Below are 17,220 nucleotides of genomic sequence, written 5' to 3'. Positions count from 1 at the left end.
CACTTAGAAGAGGAAAATTTGTGGGTGACTTGGTAAATGGGGTCTATCAGGACACCCATATGAAGAATGTGCATTCTTTGAAATCTGGAGAGAACAGTTAGTCTCTGGAATCTCTTATCAGATTGTGGGAAAACAGCTGCCAATAGTTTATTTGGACTGCTTGGAATCCTCTTGGTTTTTCAAGTACTCCCCAAAACTTCTGAGCAGGCTGTACCCTGGACTTTTTAAGGTTAATTTCTTATACCTCATCCCTCATCAGGGTTACCATCTGATCTATGGCCTGTGCCACTGTAACTTCATCTGCCTCAACTAACATTATGACATTAATGTAGTGGTGTACCACAATGTGCTCAGGAAGGGAGACTTCTTTTAGGTCTCTGCCCCCTTTAATCTGGCAGTATGAAATCTGGAGAGTTATGGTAGCCTGAAGGAAAAAACAGTGAAGGCATATTGAATTCCTTCCCAGGTGAAAGCTAACTGATCCTACCTAATCTCAGCCTCAAGAACAGAGGAAAAAGCATTGGTAAAGTTGATAACACCATACTACTCACCCTCTGGACCTGGGCTATATCTTCTACAATATTGAGATCAGAAGCAACTATAGTGATGAGAATGATGACTTTGTTCAGATCCTTGTAGTGCACCATAAGCTGATAACATCTGCCTTCCTCACAGGTAACATAGGGTTGTCTTAATGAGTATAATGAAGTAATACTTTATAACAAAATACAATTAGTATAATAAAGTAATCCAGCCTTCTTCATCCAGATCACTAGAAAAGAAATCTCTCCCACCCTCCTAGGGATCCAATATTATATGCTATTAACTACATGGGATGGTTCAGATAACTCTAAGGGTTTCCATTTACCCCTATCCTCAGTAATATGCCTTGGGGTTGCTGAAAGGGCCTGTTCAAAGATTGAACCATGATACTAATTTCCTCCATGATCTGCCCTTTGTAGCTTCCCTTGAAAAACCCAAAGGGGTCAGGGACTTTAGATCAGGCTTTGGTGAGACTGAAGGGCCCCTAGTATCTGGAGCTGAATTTTCTTTATAGTTTCACTAACATCCCCCATGGGATGGCCTTCAATTGTTTTATTATCACCACATTTCATGAACCAAAGCTCCCTCAGAAAGATGAACTCATTTCCTTTAACATTCCAGTGAGCTCTGTGACTTTCCCCTTGTCTCCAATCCACGAAGTGCTTAGTGGCACTGATTGCAGTATTTGCCCAAACTACAATTGTCTCATCCTCCTGTTCAAATTTCACCAATTAATCAGCCCATACCTGTATGGTCATATGGAAGGGGAGATTCATAGTAAAGTGTGAATCCATTCAGTTAAGGCTGAAATCTTACCACAAGCTCTAATTGCCTCTAACACAAACTGAGCATAGGGTGTGTTGCAGGTGTGTATGTTGGTAGCGGCACATGATCAGTCAAACCCATTTCCTTTAGGAACTTTACCCCTTCCTCTCCAGACCCCCATCTAGGAGCTTGCAAGGAGGGTAATTCATCTTTACAAGGACAGGTGTGAACAATTCCCCATCCTAAAAAGGGACAAACAATTCCCTGCCTGGATATTCTGATAAGTTTAGCTGACCCTACAAAAGTACGTTTTCACAGATCTTTCCCACCCTATGGAAGTCAGATGTGGAAAGTAGCTCAGCACTGGCTTCATTAGACAATGCCTCAGGAGCCATTGCTTTAATGACTACTCAGGTTTCTGTTTGAACTTCTCCTGCAACTACCCCAGCTCCTTGGTGGAAATCCACTCAAGTGTCATTCTTCCCACACCACCCCTAGAAGTGATTTCTACCTACCTGTGGGAGTTTCCAAATTTCTTCCTCGTACATGCAATCCTCCTTTCTCTTAGCTCCAATCTCAAAATCCCTGGGTCAGAGACCATAAGGCAGTTTCTTGGCTGGGTTCTGTCTGTTTCTGTATGCATCAGGAGAGATCCCTTCATTTTCACAGCAACCAGCTCTATTAGCTATATCCCCAGCTTTCATTGCACAGTCCTTGAAAGCCAAAAGCTCAATTTCTAGCTGAGAACTGTGCCAGCCCAGTTTACTCTTAGCTTTATTATGTTGGCAGTCCAATTTGTGCAGAACATTTAATAGCAAATGGGAAGTGCTAGTTTTGGTGCTTTCTTCTCCCCACCCCCACTCCACCCCCATCCTTCTCCAGCACCTACTGAGCAAATCCCTCTGACATAGAGGGATTAATCACTCTAAAACCCAGCAACATTGGACTTTGTGATGTTCCTTGTATGAGAAAATCCATCTCCTGACTCCATTCCTTTCATTTGCTGCCCTCCGTGCCTGGAATGCTTTCCCTCCTTACCTGTGCCTCCTGGCTTCCCTAGCTTCTTTTAAAACTCCTAGTCTCCCCCAACCCTAGTGTCTTCCCTCTAAGATTTCCTTTCATTTATACAATATATCTTGCTTGTAAAAATTATTTGTGTGCTATCTCCCTTGTTAGGATGTGAGTACCCTGAGGACAGGGTGTGTTTTTGCTTTTCTATGCATCCCCAGCCCTCAGCATAGGGCCCAGAACAAAGTAAGTGCTTAACAAGCACTTGTTGGCTGACTCTCTGGATCAGGATTGATCATGTAAAAAACAATTGCCATGTATCTGTTTCATTTGGTTTTACGTAGATATGGCCAGTTTGGGGGGCAGTCACAGAAAAATCCAGACACCTGGGTAGAATTTACATTCTTAATGTGACAAAATTTCAATGAGAATGTTCAAGAAACAAATTTCTTTCTAGTTCCATCCTTATTTGATATCTCTAAAATATATTAATTCAATTTCTACAACCAAAGAAAATGATCCAGTAAATTTCCTCAACTCTTTAGTTGTCAAGTGTCTTGGAGAATTTAAGGGTCTTTTTCCTCATCTACAAATGAAGAGTGTCGAATAGATGATATTCAAAACCCCTCTGGCTATGAAATGAAAAATTAGTTCTGTGAAGATCAGTTTTAATTGTAAACTACACTAAATGCCAAAAGGTATAGGAGATTGAACTGAATGTATACTGACCCCAGGACATTTGTAGAATTTTTTGGGGGGGTGTTGCTATTTATATTTTCCTTGTCATTTGCCTATTGCTTCTAAAAACTGAGGATGGGGAAAATATTAACTAAGTGTTTAGATTCACTGAGTTTTTCCTGAATCAGCATTTTTGTATCCTGTTCTATTTTCACGGATTTTTGTGGTGTTGCCATATGGTTAGATATACTGCCTATACCTCAAGGTGCTGTGATTTTGTCAATATAGTAACTACTTCCAAGGACATAGACCATAACTCATCCATATCTTAGTTTTAGAAGGTTGGTTAAGGCTCAAAGAAGTTGTTATATGCCTATAGTCACACTGATAGTAGAGACAGGATTTGAACCCATCTCTTCTTAACTCCAAGTCCAGCACCCTCTCCATGATTCCATTCTCTCTCTCTCTTCTATAGGTAAACTGAGGAATATAGTTTCTACTGTTGATGGAAGTACTCACTGGATTTTTTTAAGTCAAAGGTTAAAAAAATGAATGTCATATTTCTTTGAAATGATTAGAAAAATAATTACAACTTTAAAAACAAGCAAAAAGTTGTTGAATAGGGTCACAAATTTTTTGTGTTGAAAAACTAAGCTAAAATAAAAACATCAAAGCCTTGAATTGGTTTGAAGTTCTGAATGTAACGGCAAGTCACTGACCTTTCATTGTATCACTACAGAAAGCAATATCAATCTCTCAATCTGAATGTTAACCTTAGGGCCCATATCAACAATGTATGAATATAATTATAGATTTGAAATTAGAAGAAAAGCAGTTAATGAAAGTAATGATTTTTGTAAAGAAATGGCTTTTGAGTTGTTTTTGCTCAGGAAATTCCTGTTACTGTTTCATAGTGTCAATGTGAAAAAAAAGATAGTATTTTCTTTTGAGAAACAGCTAATATTCCTTCTTTGAAAACTTGGACACCAATGTGCTGCATTAAAACAAATATGCTAGTGAAGACAATATTGCTAAATAAAATATAAATGGCTTCTCCAAATTCATAAATTCCACACTAAGAGTGGAAAAGTAGCCTGATTTATTGCATAATGCTGAATTTAATTTGACTCGCCAACTTTTTTTTTTACTTCTGTTATGTGAACTTCAATTCTTAAACGAGCTAAAAGAAAAGCAAAAGAAACAATTTACAAACATCCAAGGCAGTTACTAAACTTTTGTAATTTCATTGTTTCAGCTGCGAATTCTTTCCACTCTGGGGTTGACTTCCACATACTTTGTAAATATCTTATATATACCTAGTTATTTACATATTGTCTCTCCTAATAGAATGTAGGTTCCTTGAGGGCAGGAATTGTTTCTACGTTTCTTTGTCTCTCCAACATTAAGCCCTGTGCATTTATAAAACAGTTGTTGACTCATTGACTGGATGACTGAAAGGCTGGTTCAGTAGATGGTAGAATAAAGGGAGAAGGGGCAATTCCTGGATAAGGACTATAGCACTGACCAGGAGAGCAGTGACCACATTTCTCTCCAGATCACACCACTTTGTAAGCACCAAAAACTTCTAAATCCCTAGAATTAACTTTGAAAACAGCAGTGCAAAAAAGCCTGAAGCTTTGGACAGTGACCTCCCACCCTCACCCTGGGAACAGAGACTAACTTTAATATACTATTCAAAGTCAAGAAGTAGTGAGAGGGGGAAGAAAGGACTTGACCATTAAAAACCATGACACAAACTCAGAAGACAATAATATCAAAAGGACTATAAGCAAAGTCTCAAAAAGCAAAGAAAAACTGTGAAATGGACACAAGCCCAACAAGAATTCCTGGAAGAGCTAGAAGATGATTTTAAAAATCTAATAAGAGTGGTAGAAGAAAAATGAGATAAGAAATGAGCAATTCAGGAAAATTATGAAAAGACAATAAATAGCTTGGTACAAGAGTCACAAAAAAACCCCCAAAACCTGCAGAAAATAACCCCTTAAAAAACAGAATAGGCCAAATGGAAAAAGAGGTACAAAACCTTACTATTAAAAATAGCTCCTTAAAAAGTATAATTGGCCAAATGGAAAAAAAAAGATATGAAATTTCATTGAAGAAAATAATTCCTTATGAATTAAAATTGGGAAAGTGAAAGCTAATGACTCCATGAGACATCAGGAAACAGTAAAACAAAATAAAAATAGAAGAAAATGTGAAATATCTCATTGGAAAAACAAATAAAATCAATCTGGAAAATAGATCGAGAGATCTTTTTTTAACTAATTAATTTATTTAGTTTTAGTTTTCAACATTCATTTCCACAAGATTTTGAGTTCCAGATTTTCTCCCCATCTCACCCCTCCCCCCACCTCAAGAAGGCATACATTCTGAATACTCCTTCCCCTAATCTGCCTTCCCTGCTACCCCCTCTCCCTTCTCTTATCCCTTTCCTCTTCTATTTTCCTGTAGGGAAAGATAGATTTCTATACCCCATTGCCTGTATATCTTATTCCCCAGTTGCATGTAAAAACAATTTTTAAAAGCTTTGTGTTCCAAATTCTCTCCCTTCCTCCCTCCCCACCCACCTTCACTGAGATGGCAAACAACTCGATACAGGTTATACCCCCAATAACTCGATACAGGTTATACCCGTATAGTCATGCAAAACACTTCCATAGTAGTCATGTTGTGAAAAACTAACTATATTTCCCTTCATCCTATCCCCCTTGTTTATTCTGTTTTCTCTTTTGACCCTGCCCCTCCTCAGAAGTGTTTACTTCTAATTACCCCCTCCCCCAATCTGCCCTCCCTTCTACCATCCCCCCTCTCTTATTCCCTTCCCCCCATTTTCCTGTAGAGTAAGACAGATTTCCATACCCAATTGAGAGTGTATGTTATTCCCTCCTTAAGCCAAATCTGATGAGAATAAGATTCATTCATTCCCTTTCACCTTCCTCCACTTCCCCTCCACTGTAAAAGCTTTTTCTTGTCTGTTTTATGCAAGATAATTTACCCCATTCTACCTCTCCCTTTCTTCTTCTCCTAGTATAATCCTCTCTCACCCCTTAATTTTATTTTTTTAGATATCATCCTTTCATATTCAATTCACCCTTTGCCCTCTCTCTCTCTCTATATATATCCCTTACAACTACCCTAATACTGAGAAAGGTCTCATGAGTTACAAATACCGTCTTTACATGTAGGAATGTAAACAGTTCAACTTTAATAAGTCCCTTATGATTTCTCTTTCCTGTTTACCTTTTCATGATTCTCTTGAGTCTTGTATTTGAAAGTCAAATTTTCTATTCAGCTCAGGTATTTTCATCAAGAATGCTTGAAAGTCCTCTATTTCACTGAATGTCGATTTTTTCCCCTGAAGGACTACACTCAGTTTTGCTGGGTAGGTGATTCTTGGTTGTAATCCTAGCTCCTTTGCCCTCCAGAATATCATATTCTAAGCCCTCAGGTCCCTTAATGTGCAAGCTACCAAATTTTGTGTTATCCTGATTGTGTTTCCACAATACTTGAATGTTTCTTTCTGGCTGCTTGCAATATTTTCTCCTTGACTTAGGAACTCTGAAATTTGGCTATAATACTCCTAGGGGTTTTTCTTTGGGGATCTCTTTCAGGAGGTGATCAGTGGATTCTTTCCATTTCTATTTTACCCTCTGCTTCTAGAATATCAGGGCAGTTTTCCTTGACAATTTCTTGAAAGATGATGTCTAGGCTCTTTTTTTTTATCATGGCTTTCAGATAGTCCAACAATTTTTAAATTATCTCTTTTCCAGGTTAGTTGTTTTTCCAATGAGATATTTCACATTGCCTTCTATTTTTCCATTCTTTTGGTTTGTTTTACAATTTCTTGATTTCTCATAAAGTCATTAGCTTCCATTTGCTCCATTCTAATTTCTAAGGAAGTACTTTCTTCAGTGAGCTTTAGGATTTCCTTTTCCATTTGGCCAATTCTACTTTTGAAGGCATTCTTCTGCTCATTGGTTTTTTTGGACCTCTTTTGCCATTTGGGTTAGTCTATTTTTTAAGGTGTTACTTCCTTCAGTATTTTTTTGGGTCTCCTTTAACAAACTGTTGACTTGTTTTTCATTATTTTCTTGCATTACTCTCATATCTCTTCCCAGTTTTTCCTCTACTTCTTTTACTTGCTTCTCAAAATCCTTTTTGAGTTCTTCCATGGTCTGGGACTGATTCACATTTTTCTTGGAGGCTTTGGATGTAGGAGCTTTGACTTTGTTGTTTTTTTCTGGTTGTATGTTTTGATCTTCTTTGTCACCAAAGTAAGATTCTATGGTCTGACTTTTTTTTTTGTGCTGTTTGCTCATGATTCCAGTCAATTATTTGACTTTTAAACTCTTTGCTAAGGTAGGAGTCTGCTTCCAGCATGGACAATGTACTGTCCCAAGTTTAGGGGGTTTTGTGCAGCTATTTTCAGAGATACTTCTAGGGATCTGTAAATTTTCAGTTCTTTCAAGGTGGTATGATCAAAGGCAAGGTATGTACTCCTTTCCTGGCCTGTGCTCTTGTCTTCTAAGTTGTCTTTGGTGTTTGTGGGTTGAGAAGTCTGGAAACCACCACAGCTGCCCATGATTCAGTCCCCTGAGGCCTGTTTCAGGTTGGCTGAGGGCTGAATGCATGACCCACACTGAACTGTGCTCTTCTCCCAGCCTGGTGCAACAGACCTTTCCAATCAACCATTCAGGTTGTCTTGGACTAGAAATATTGTTTCACTCTCTTTTTGTGAGTTCTGCTGCTCTAGAATTTGTTTAGAGCCATTTTTTACAGGTATTTGGAGGGGTTTGAGGGAGACCTCAAGAAAGTTACTGCTTTTACTCTGCCATCTTGGTTCCATCCCCCCAAGGAGAGATCATTTAAGAATTATTGAAGTGCCTGAAAGCCATAATTAAAGAATGAGACTACACATCATATTTCAATAAATCATAAAGGGAAAGGGCCAGATATCCAAGAATGACAGCATAAAATAGAAATTAAAAGAATATACCAATCACCTCCCAAAAGGGATCTCAAAATGAAAACTCCCAGGAATATTATCGCCAAGTTCCAGAGTTCCCAGGGTAAGAAGAAAATATTGCAAGCAGCCAGACAGAAAGTATTCAAATATTATGGAGCCACATTCAGGAGATTTAGCAGCTACTATGTTAATGGAGTAGAGGGCTTGGAATATGATGTTCTGGAAGGCAAAGGAGCTAGGATTACAACCAAGAATAATCTACCCAGAAAAACTGAGTATAGTCTTTGAGGAGGAAAATGGATATTTAATGAAATAGAGGACTTTCAAGCATTCCTGATGAAAAGTCCAGAGCTTAATAGAAAATCTGACTTTCAAATACATGACACAAAAAAAGCATAAAAGGGTAAACATGAAAGAGAAGTCTTAAGGAACTCAACAAGGTTAAACTGTTTACACTTCTGTATGGGAAGATGATACATGTAACTCTTAAATACATGTAACATCTAAATTAGTTCAAAGAGGGAAGAATATATATATATGTGTATATATATATATACACACACATATATACATTCAGTTGGGTATACAGATCTATCTTACCCAACAAAGAAGTAGGTGGAGAAGGAGAAAAGAATGTGGACAGGATTGATAAAAGGCAAGATTAAGGGAGGCAGTGGTCAGAAGCAAAATAGAATTTTGAGGAGGGACAGGATAAAGATAGAAGGATAAACAAAAGAAAACAGGATGGAAGGAAATGCAGTTACTAATCATAACTATGAATGTGAATGGGATTAATTTACCCATAAATGGAAGCAGATAACAAAATGGACTAGAAATTAAAATCCAACAACATTTTGTTTAGAAGAAACACACTTGAAACTAAGACACACCATTAAAATACAGGGCTAGAGTTTAATCTACTATACTTCATTTGAGGTTAAAAAAGAAAGAAATAGAAAAGGCAGAGGTAGCAAAGCAAAAGCAAAAAAAATAGATCTAATTAAAAAAGATAAGCAAGAAAACTACACTTTGCTAAAAGGCACCATGGACAATAAAGAAATATCAAAATTAAATATATACACCAAATGGCTTAGTATCCAGATTTTTAAAAGAAAAATTAAATGAGTTGCAGGAGGAAACAGTAACAAAAACAAACAAAAAAAACTTATACTAGTAGGAAACCTCAACTTGCCCTTCTGTGAGCTAAAAAAAAAAAAAAATCTAATCAAAACAGATGAGAAAGAAGTTAAGAAGGTGAATAGAATTTTAGAAAAGTTAGATACAATAGATTTCTGGAAAAAAACTGAATGGGATTGAAAGGAGTATACTTATTTCTCAGCTGTAATTGACACCTTCACAAAATTTGGCCATGTATTAAAGTATTAAAAAGCTCAAAAACAATTATAGAAAAGCAGAAATATTAAATGTACCCTTTTTAGACCCTAATGCAATAAAAATACATTCAATAAAGACTATGTAAAGTTAGATTACAAATTAATTGGAAAGGAATGAGTGAATCAAAGAACAAAGCACAGAAACAATAATTTTATTGAAGAGAATGAAAACAATGAGAGAACATGCTAAAATTTGTGGGATGCAGCTGAAGCAGTATTTAAGTAAAAAATTATATCTCTAAATGCTTACATCAATTAAAAAAGAGCAACAGCAAATCAAAAAATTGGACATTCAACTCAAAAGAAAATCAGAAAAAATTAAAATTCCCAAATTAAATACCAAAATGGAAAACCTGAAAATCAAAGGAGAGCTTAATAAAATTGAAGAAAAACATTGAACTAATAAATACTACTACTAGTGGTTTTATGAAAAAAAGGTTGATAAACTATTAGTTAATTTTATTTTCAAAAAGGAAACCAAATTATCAATATCAAAAATGAAAAGAGTAAATACACTACCAATAAAAATAAATTCACAGCAATTTTTAGAAGTTATTTTGCCCAATTATATGCTAGTAAACTGACAATCAAAGTGAAATAGATGAATATTTACAAAAATATAAATTTTCCAGATTAACACCAAAGGAACTAGAATACTTAAATAAATCTATCTTAGAAAAAGAAATTGAACAAGCCATCAATGGACTTCCTTAGAAAAATCCCCAGGACCAGATGGATTTACAAGTAAATTCTACCAAACATTTAAGAGACAATTAATTCCAATACTATATAATTTATTTGAAAAAAGAAGTCCTACCAAATTCCTTTCATGACACAGATATGGTTTCCTAAACCAAGAAGAGCAAAAATGGAGAAAGAAGGCTATAGACCAATTTCCCTAATGAATATTGATGCAAACACTTCGAATAAATTACCAGCAAGAAGATTACAGCAATACATCACAAAATACTATGACTAATGGGATTTATACTAGGAATGCAGGGCTGGTTCAATATTAGGAAAAATGTAAGCATAACTGATCAGAAAAATAACAAAAACAACAAAAAGCATGATTATTTCAAGAGATGTGGAAAAAGTTTTAGAAAAAAAATACAACATTCTTTCCTATTATAAACACTAGAAAGCATAAGAATAAATGGAGTTTTCCTTAAAATGATAAACAGTATCCATCTAAAAACAAGAATAAGCATTATCTATAATGGGGATAAGCTAGAAGTCTTTCCAATAAAATTAGGGGTGAAGCAAGGATGTCTATTATCACCGTTATTATTTAATATTGTATTACAAATGTAAGGTATAGTAATAAGACAAGAAAGAGAAATTGAAGCAATAAAAATAGGGAATGAGGAAACAAAACCCTTTGCAGATGATATGATGGTATACTTAGAGACTCCAAGAGAATCAACTAAAAAAACTAGTTGAAATAATTAACAACTTTAGTCAAATTGCAAGATATAAAATAAATCCACACCAATCATCAGTACTTCTATATACTACCAGTAAAATCGAGCAGGAAGAGATAGAGAAATTCCATTTAAAGTGACTACAGTCATCAGAAATACTTGGGAGTCTACCTGCCAAGACAAATTCAAAGAGTATATGAACACAATTACAAAACACTTTTCATCCAAATAAAGACAGATCTAAACAATCTGAAAAATATTAATTGTGCATGGATAATCCAAGCCAATATGATAAAATGACAATTCTCCCTAAATTAATTTATTTAGTGTCATAACAAACTGCCAAAGAATTATTTTATAGAGCTAGAAAAAATAATCATAGAATTCATCTGAAAAAACAAAAGGTCAAGAATATCAAGGGAATCAATTTTAAAAAAGTGAAGGAAAGTAGCCTGGCATTACCAGACTTCAAACTATATTACAAAACACTAATCATGAAAACAATCTGGTACTGGCTAAGAAATAGAGTGGTAGATCAGTGGAATAGGTAAGGTATATAATACACAATAATAAATAACCATAGTAATCTAGTGTTTGATAAACTCAAAGATCCAAGCTTTGGGGTCAAGAACTCACCATCTGACAAAAATTGCTGGGGAAACTGGAAAGCAGTTTAGCAGAAAGTAAGCATAGACCAACCTCTCACACCATCTACTGAAATAAGGTCAAAATGAATAAATGATCTAAACATAAAGAGAGACATCATAAATAAATTAGGGAGCACGGAAAAATTTACCTGTCAAATCTATTGATAAGGGAAGAGATTTTGGTTAAACAAGAGACAGAATGTATCACAAGAAGTGAAATGGATAATTTTGATTACATGAAATAGTTTTTACACAAACAAAACCAATGCAGCCAAAATTAGAAGGAAAGTAAGAAAATTGGGTGGGGGGGGTGGGGGAGGTATTACAGCAAATTTTTTCTGATAAAGGTCTCATTCCTTAAATATATAGGGAACTCAGCCAAGTTTATAAAAAGATGAGCCATTCCCCAATTGAAAAATAGTCAAAGGATATGAATAGGCAGTTTTCAGAAGAAATCAAAGCCACCAGTAGTCACATGAAAAAATGTTTTAAATCACTATTGATTAGAGATATGCAAATTAAAATAACTGTCAGGTACCACTTCATGCCTACTAGATTTGCTAACATGACAGAAAAAGAAAATGATAAATGTTGGAATGGATGTGAAAAAGTAAGTACACTAATGCACTGTTGGTGGAGTTGTGAACTGGTCCAACCATTCTGGAGAATAATTTGGAACTATACCCAAAAGGCTATCACACTGTGCATACCCTTTCGTCCAGCAATACTACTACTAATTTTGTACCCAAAAAGCAAAGAAATGGAAACAGGACCCACATGAACAAAAATATTTATAGTAGCTCTTTTTGGGTGGTAAAGAATCAGAAATTGAGGCTATGCCCATCAATTGGGGAGCGGTTGAACAAGTTGTGGCATATGATTATGATGGAATACTACTGTGCTATAAGAAATGATGAACAGGATGGTTTCAGAAAAACCTAATTACTATGAACTCATGCAAATTGAAGTGAACAAAACCAAGAGAACATTGTTCACTGTAACAACAATATTATAACAATCAATTGTGAAAGACTTAGCTACTCTGATCAAGACAATGATCCAAGACAATTCCAAGGGACACATGATGGAAAATAACCTTCAGAGAGAGAACTGATGAACTCTGATTGCAGATTGAAGTATACTTTTTTTTTACTTTCTAAATGTTTCCTGTTTATTTTTCCAACATGGCTAATTTGTAAATATATTTTGCATGACTTCACATGTATAATTGATATCATATTGCTTGCCTTCTCGATGGGTGAGGGAGGGGCAGAAGGAAGAGAGAGAATTTGGAACTTAAAATTTAAAAATGAATATTAAAGATGAAAGTTGAAAACAAAATTGATCTCTCAAAAAATAAAAGGGGAGAAAAGTATATAATGGTCTAGCACAACCAATTTTTTTTCTAGAAAAACAAAGTATAATTATAATAGCATCTTTACATACAAAATGCAGAATATTTTACCTATAGGTTGAAAAAATGATTCATATACTAACAATAAAATAGTTATTCTTTATTTTTTGAATCATAATAAAAGTTAATAACATAACAAAATATTATGGGTATAAATTCTAATTCTTATGTACTATGTGTACATTGTGCATCAGATAAAGGTACTGTTGGAGAATCAGTAGAGATAAGACTGGAATTGTCTGGAAATAGCCTAAATCCTGCAGAGGAGTTGTTCTAATAATACTTAGGATGTATTCTACCAAAGCACACTTTGCTTAAATGTGAAATTTTGTTTGAGATCTGTACTCAATAGTTAAGTATGCATTTTAGTTTTAGCTCTGTGTTTTTTCTTTGTAGCATTTAGGAGAGGTCAATACAAGATATTAAGATAGATATGCAATCATAAATAATCCACCAAGAAATAGTAAAACTTTTTTAAGGGTAGGGGGCACAATTTACCAGATAGATGTGATGGCAGAAGGCAATCCCAGGAATGATTATTCAAAATAGACATATTATGCTGATTCTTGCTTCTTCAATGGAAATTAAAAATTTTTAAATACCAATTTTGTTTATACTAATCACATATATTAAAACATTCATGAAATACAATGATGTTGAGGTAGCACCTACCTTGTTCTTGCACAAAAATGTAAGTCTTACCTTCGAGTATAACCAAGTATTACCTCCAAGTATAAAATATTAGAATGATTTAAAGATTGAAAGTATTCATGCATTTAATGTTGGCATGTTAAATGTTAAATGTAGTATACATCTGCTTCTTGATTGTGCAAGAACTGATCTTGTTTATGGTTATATCCAGGCCATATGTCATTACTCTCATCTTTTCTATATCTTGCCTTTTAGGAGTTTAGTTAATTATTAATATCCCCTCCAGAATTTAGGGAAAAATAGGAAGGAAAGTATATAGAGTACCCATTCAGGCACATAGAAAAAATGTTTCACGGGAGAGGTGACTAAAATATGACAAAAATGAAATTTTGCAGTCTATGTAGGTTTTATGTACACATATAATCTCTATACCTCATTAACAAAGGTATCCAAAATTGACCAGATCTTTGAAGCATTATAATATACTTAGCCTTAAGCAAAATACTTTATTTTAGAGTTACTTCAGAAGATATTTAACATCTCTAGATAAGATGATGTTTAGTCACAAGCAAAGTAACTAGCTAATTTGGTAAATTGCTGCTTAGTCTTTTTTTACTTGAACTTTTGCTGAGGAAAGAAAGAATAAACAGGGGAGCAGGGAATATACTATATGCATCACTGAAATTTATTGTTTATCTTTATTCGCATTTGAGTAAGTGCTTTTTTTTTCTGTTGCCAAGTAAGTCATCATATTTTAGTTCTGCACTGAATCCTTTAGAGAAACTGAGATGTAAATAAATCCAAATGCAGGAAATAAAAAGAATGTACACTTTGATTAAATCTGCTTCCCTCAGTAGGTTTTATTTTCCCTTTGTTGGTAGTTCTTACAGTTTGTAGTTATCTATGTGAGGCATAATTCATAGAAAGAATATTGGTTTTTCCATATACATTTTAATGCCTCTAAGTGATGATTATAAACCCCCAGAAAAGGCTTAGGAAGTTTATCTTTATCTTTCTCCTTTCCTGATGATTTTTTGTATTCACATTTTCCTTTACTTCTGGAATAGTCCTGAATCTCAAGTACTCAAGACTATCCTCTGAGTCATAAAATGCTTTCCTAGATCACTCATAAATCTTACTTTTCTTGAAGCTACTCTCTCCCTCAAAGGGAGATCCCAATTACTCTTTTTTGTACTAACGGAATAATCAAACTGCAAACCAACAAAAGCAGCAGAGACAACTCTGCCTCCATTGTTGCCTTGCTGCCTTACCATATTTCACTGCTTAGTTGGTTGCCTATGAAATCAGTTTCCAACATTGACTTCCTGCAGAAATACAGCCCTAATTGGAGGGTGGAGCTTTAGAAGAACACAACTTCTTGGTTATCTGAAAGAAAAGAAAAAAATTTCGTGTAAGTTTGTGTCCCATTTAGATCAGTAAAGTTGTAGGTAGGAAGAACATAGCATAGAAACATGCATGGGAAGCATTTTCAGGTGTAAAGAAAGTATACCTTGGAAGGGATCTGAAGTTTGAATAACATGACTGCTAAAAACCCTACAAAGTACAGGCATAGAGGAAGCTTTTTAAAAATATCATAAATAGCAGATGAGGAAAATGAGGCTCAACGAGTTTAGGTGACTTATCCTGTGTCATGCATCACAATTTGTTTAGCGATTCCCAACTGATGAGCATCTACTTGTTTCCAGTTCTTCTCTATCACAAAAAGGACTGCTAAAAATATTTTACTATCTATGGAGTCTTTTTCTAATTGATGGCTTCCTTAAGGTATAAGCCCAGTAATGGAATCTTTGGTTCAAAAGGGTATGGATATTTTAGTTATTTTATTTCCATAATTTTAAATTATTGTCCAAAATAATTGTACCAAAGTTCCTCCAATAGTGTAAGAATACTATCATCCCACAATTCATCCAACATTCACTATTGTCATTTTTGGTCATCTTTGCCAATTTTTAGGTTGTGAGGTAAAACCTCAGGGTTGCTTTGATTTGCATTTCTCTTATTACTAGTGATTTAGAATATACTTTCATATGGTTATTAATATTTTATAATTTTTCTTTTGATAACTTTTTGCTCATGTCCTTTGACCACTTATCTATTGGGGAATGGTAATTGGTCTTATTTATGTTTATTAATTGTTTGTATATCTTGGATATCAAACTCTCATTATAGAAATCTGATACAAAGATTTTTTTATCCTGTTCAGTTCTTTCCCATCTTATGCAGAATGTATTGATTTTATCTGTATAGAAGTTTTTCAGTTTTGTGCAATCAAAGTTATCTCTTATCCTTTGTAATTGCTTCTATCATTTGTTTGGTTATGAATACGTTTTCTATTCGTATCTCTGAAATTTTGCTTCTTTTCTAATTGTTTATATGTAGTGAGAATAGTCTGCAACATAGAGGAATGGGTGTTGTTTTATGGTTCAAAGGAAGGCAGAATAGACTTCTCTAGCCTCTTCTCCCCACCCCATCCCATCCCACTTACCCTTTTCCAAGGGATACTTTCATGTAAGGAATGTGGTTTTTAGGTTCAAACTAACTTCTCACTGATGTTCATTTAAATGGAAAAGCAAGACCCCAAGCTTTACATCCAAGACATTACTCCTTTTCCACCAAATGCCAATAACACAGTGAACATGCACGGTAGCAAAGAAACCCATTTATCTTAGCTAGTAGCAAAACAGAAATCAAAGTATACACAGAAGAATATATAGCACATAATACAGACTGAAAGAGCTCTCCCATTGTGAGTGAGGTAACTCAGTTCAACCAAGAGAGAGTCCTGGATATCACCCAAAGAGAAGGTCCCTGAAATCTCAAGAGTAGCAAGTTGGGGATAGGGACTCGACGGAGGTTACCAGATCCTCTCCTGTCGGCTTCTTCCCAGTCTTTTCCTTCTGTAATTTGAAGTGGGATTGGCATCTTCTATTTTCTCCCTCAAAACTGGAATCCCTAAGTGCCTGAAGTGACTGCAACACCCAAAGAGGCTTCAGAGCCTGAAGAAACTGAAGAGATCTGAGGAGACATAAGCAGGTTCAAAGACTTAAAGAGATTGGAGCTCTTCTCTCCTGTTCTCTCAACTCTACTCTGCCCTTTACACAGACTCAGGACATTGACTTTCACTAATAAAGGGAGAGTCCCATAATAATGGGCTTTGGGACTTGGGTTACATATAGTGATGATTTTTAATTAACATATCCATTTAGAATGTATTATGGAATATGATGAAGTGCAGTGATGTCAAATACATGCAGGCCAGTAGCCTACACCCAACCTAAATCTGCTTAAAATGTATTTGAGAAACATTTAATAAAATAAATAAAAATACAATAAAACATAGCATTTTAATATGCAACATTGCATTACAAAACTAAGTCAATATGTGGCCTGTAGGGATCCTTATGTACAGATTGGTGGCCACCCCCTCATTTCTATTTGAATTTGATGCCACTGGTATAGAGTGTTAGACTAAACCTAATTTCTGCCAGACTTCATTCCAATTTTTCTAGCAGTTTTAATGAAATAGAGAACTATTTCCATATTTTATGGAAATTTATATGTTGAACAATGAGTCACTAAGTTCTTTTGTTTCTGATTCTCCCTTGTCTAGTCTGTTCATTGATTTACCTCTCCATTTTTTAACCAATACCAGGGGGTTGTGATGACAGTTGTTTCTTAATATAGTCTG

This window comes from Vombatus ursinus, unplaced genomic scaffold, assembly GCF_900497805.2.
Source record: "Vombatus ursinus unplaced genomic scaffold, bare-nosed wombat genome assembly UNPS02014924.1, whole genome shotgun sequence".
Classification (NCBI taxonomy): domain Eukaryota; kingdom Metazoa; phylum Chordata; class Mammalia; order Diprotodontia; family Vombatidae; genus Vombatus; species Vombatus ursinus.
Note: the sequence above shows the minus strand (reverse complement) of the source record.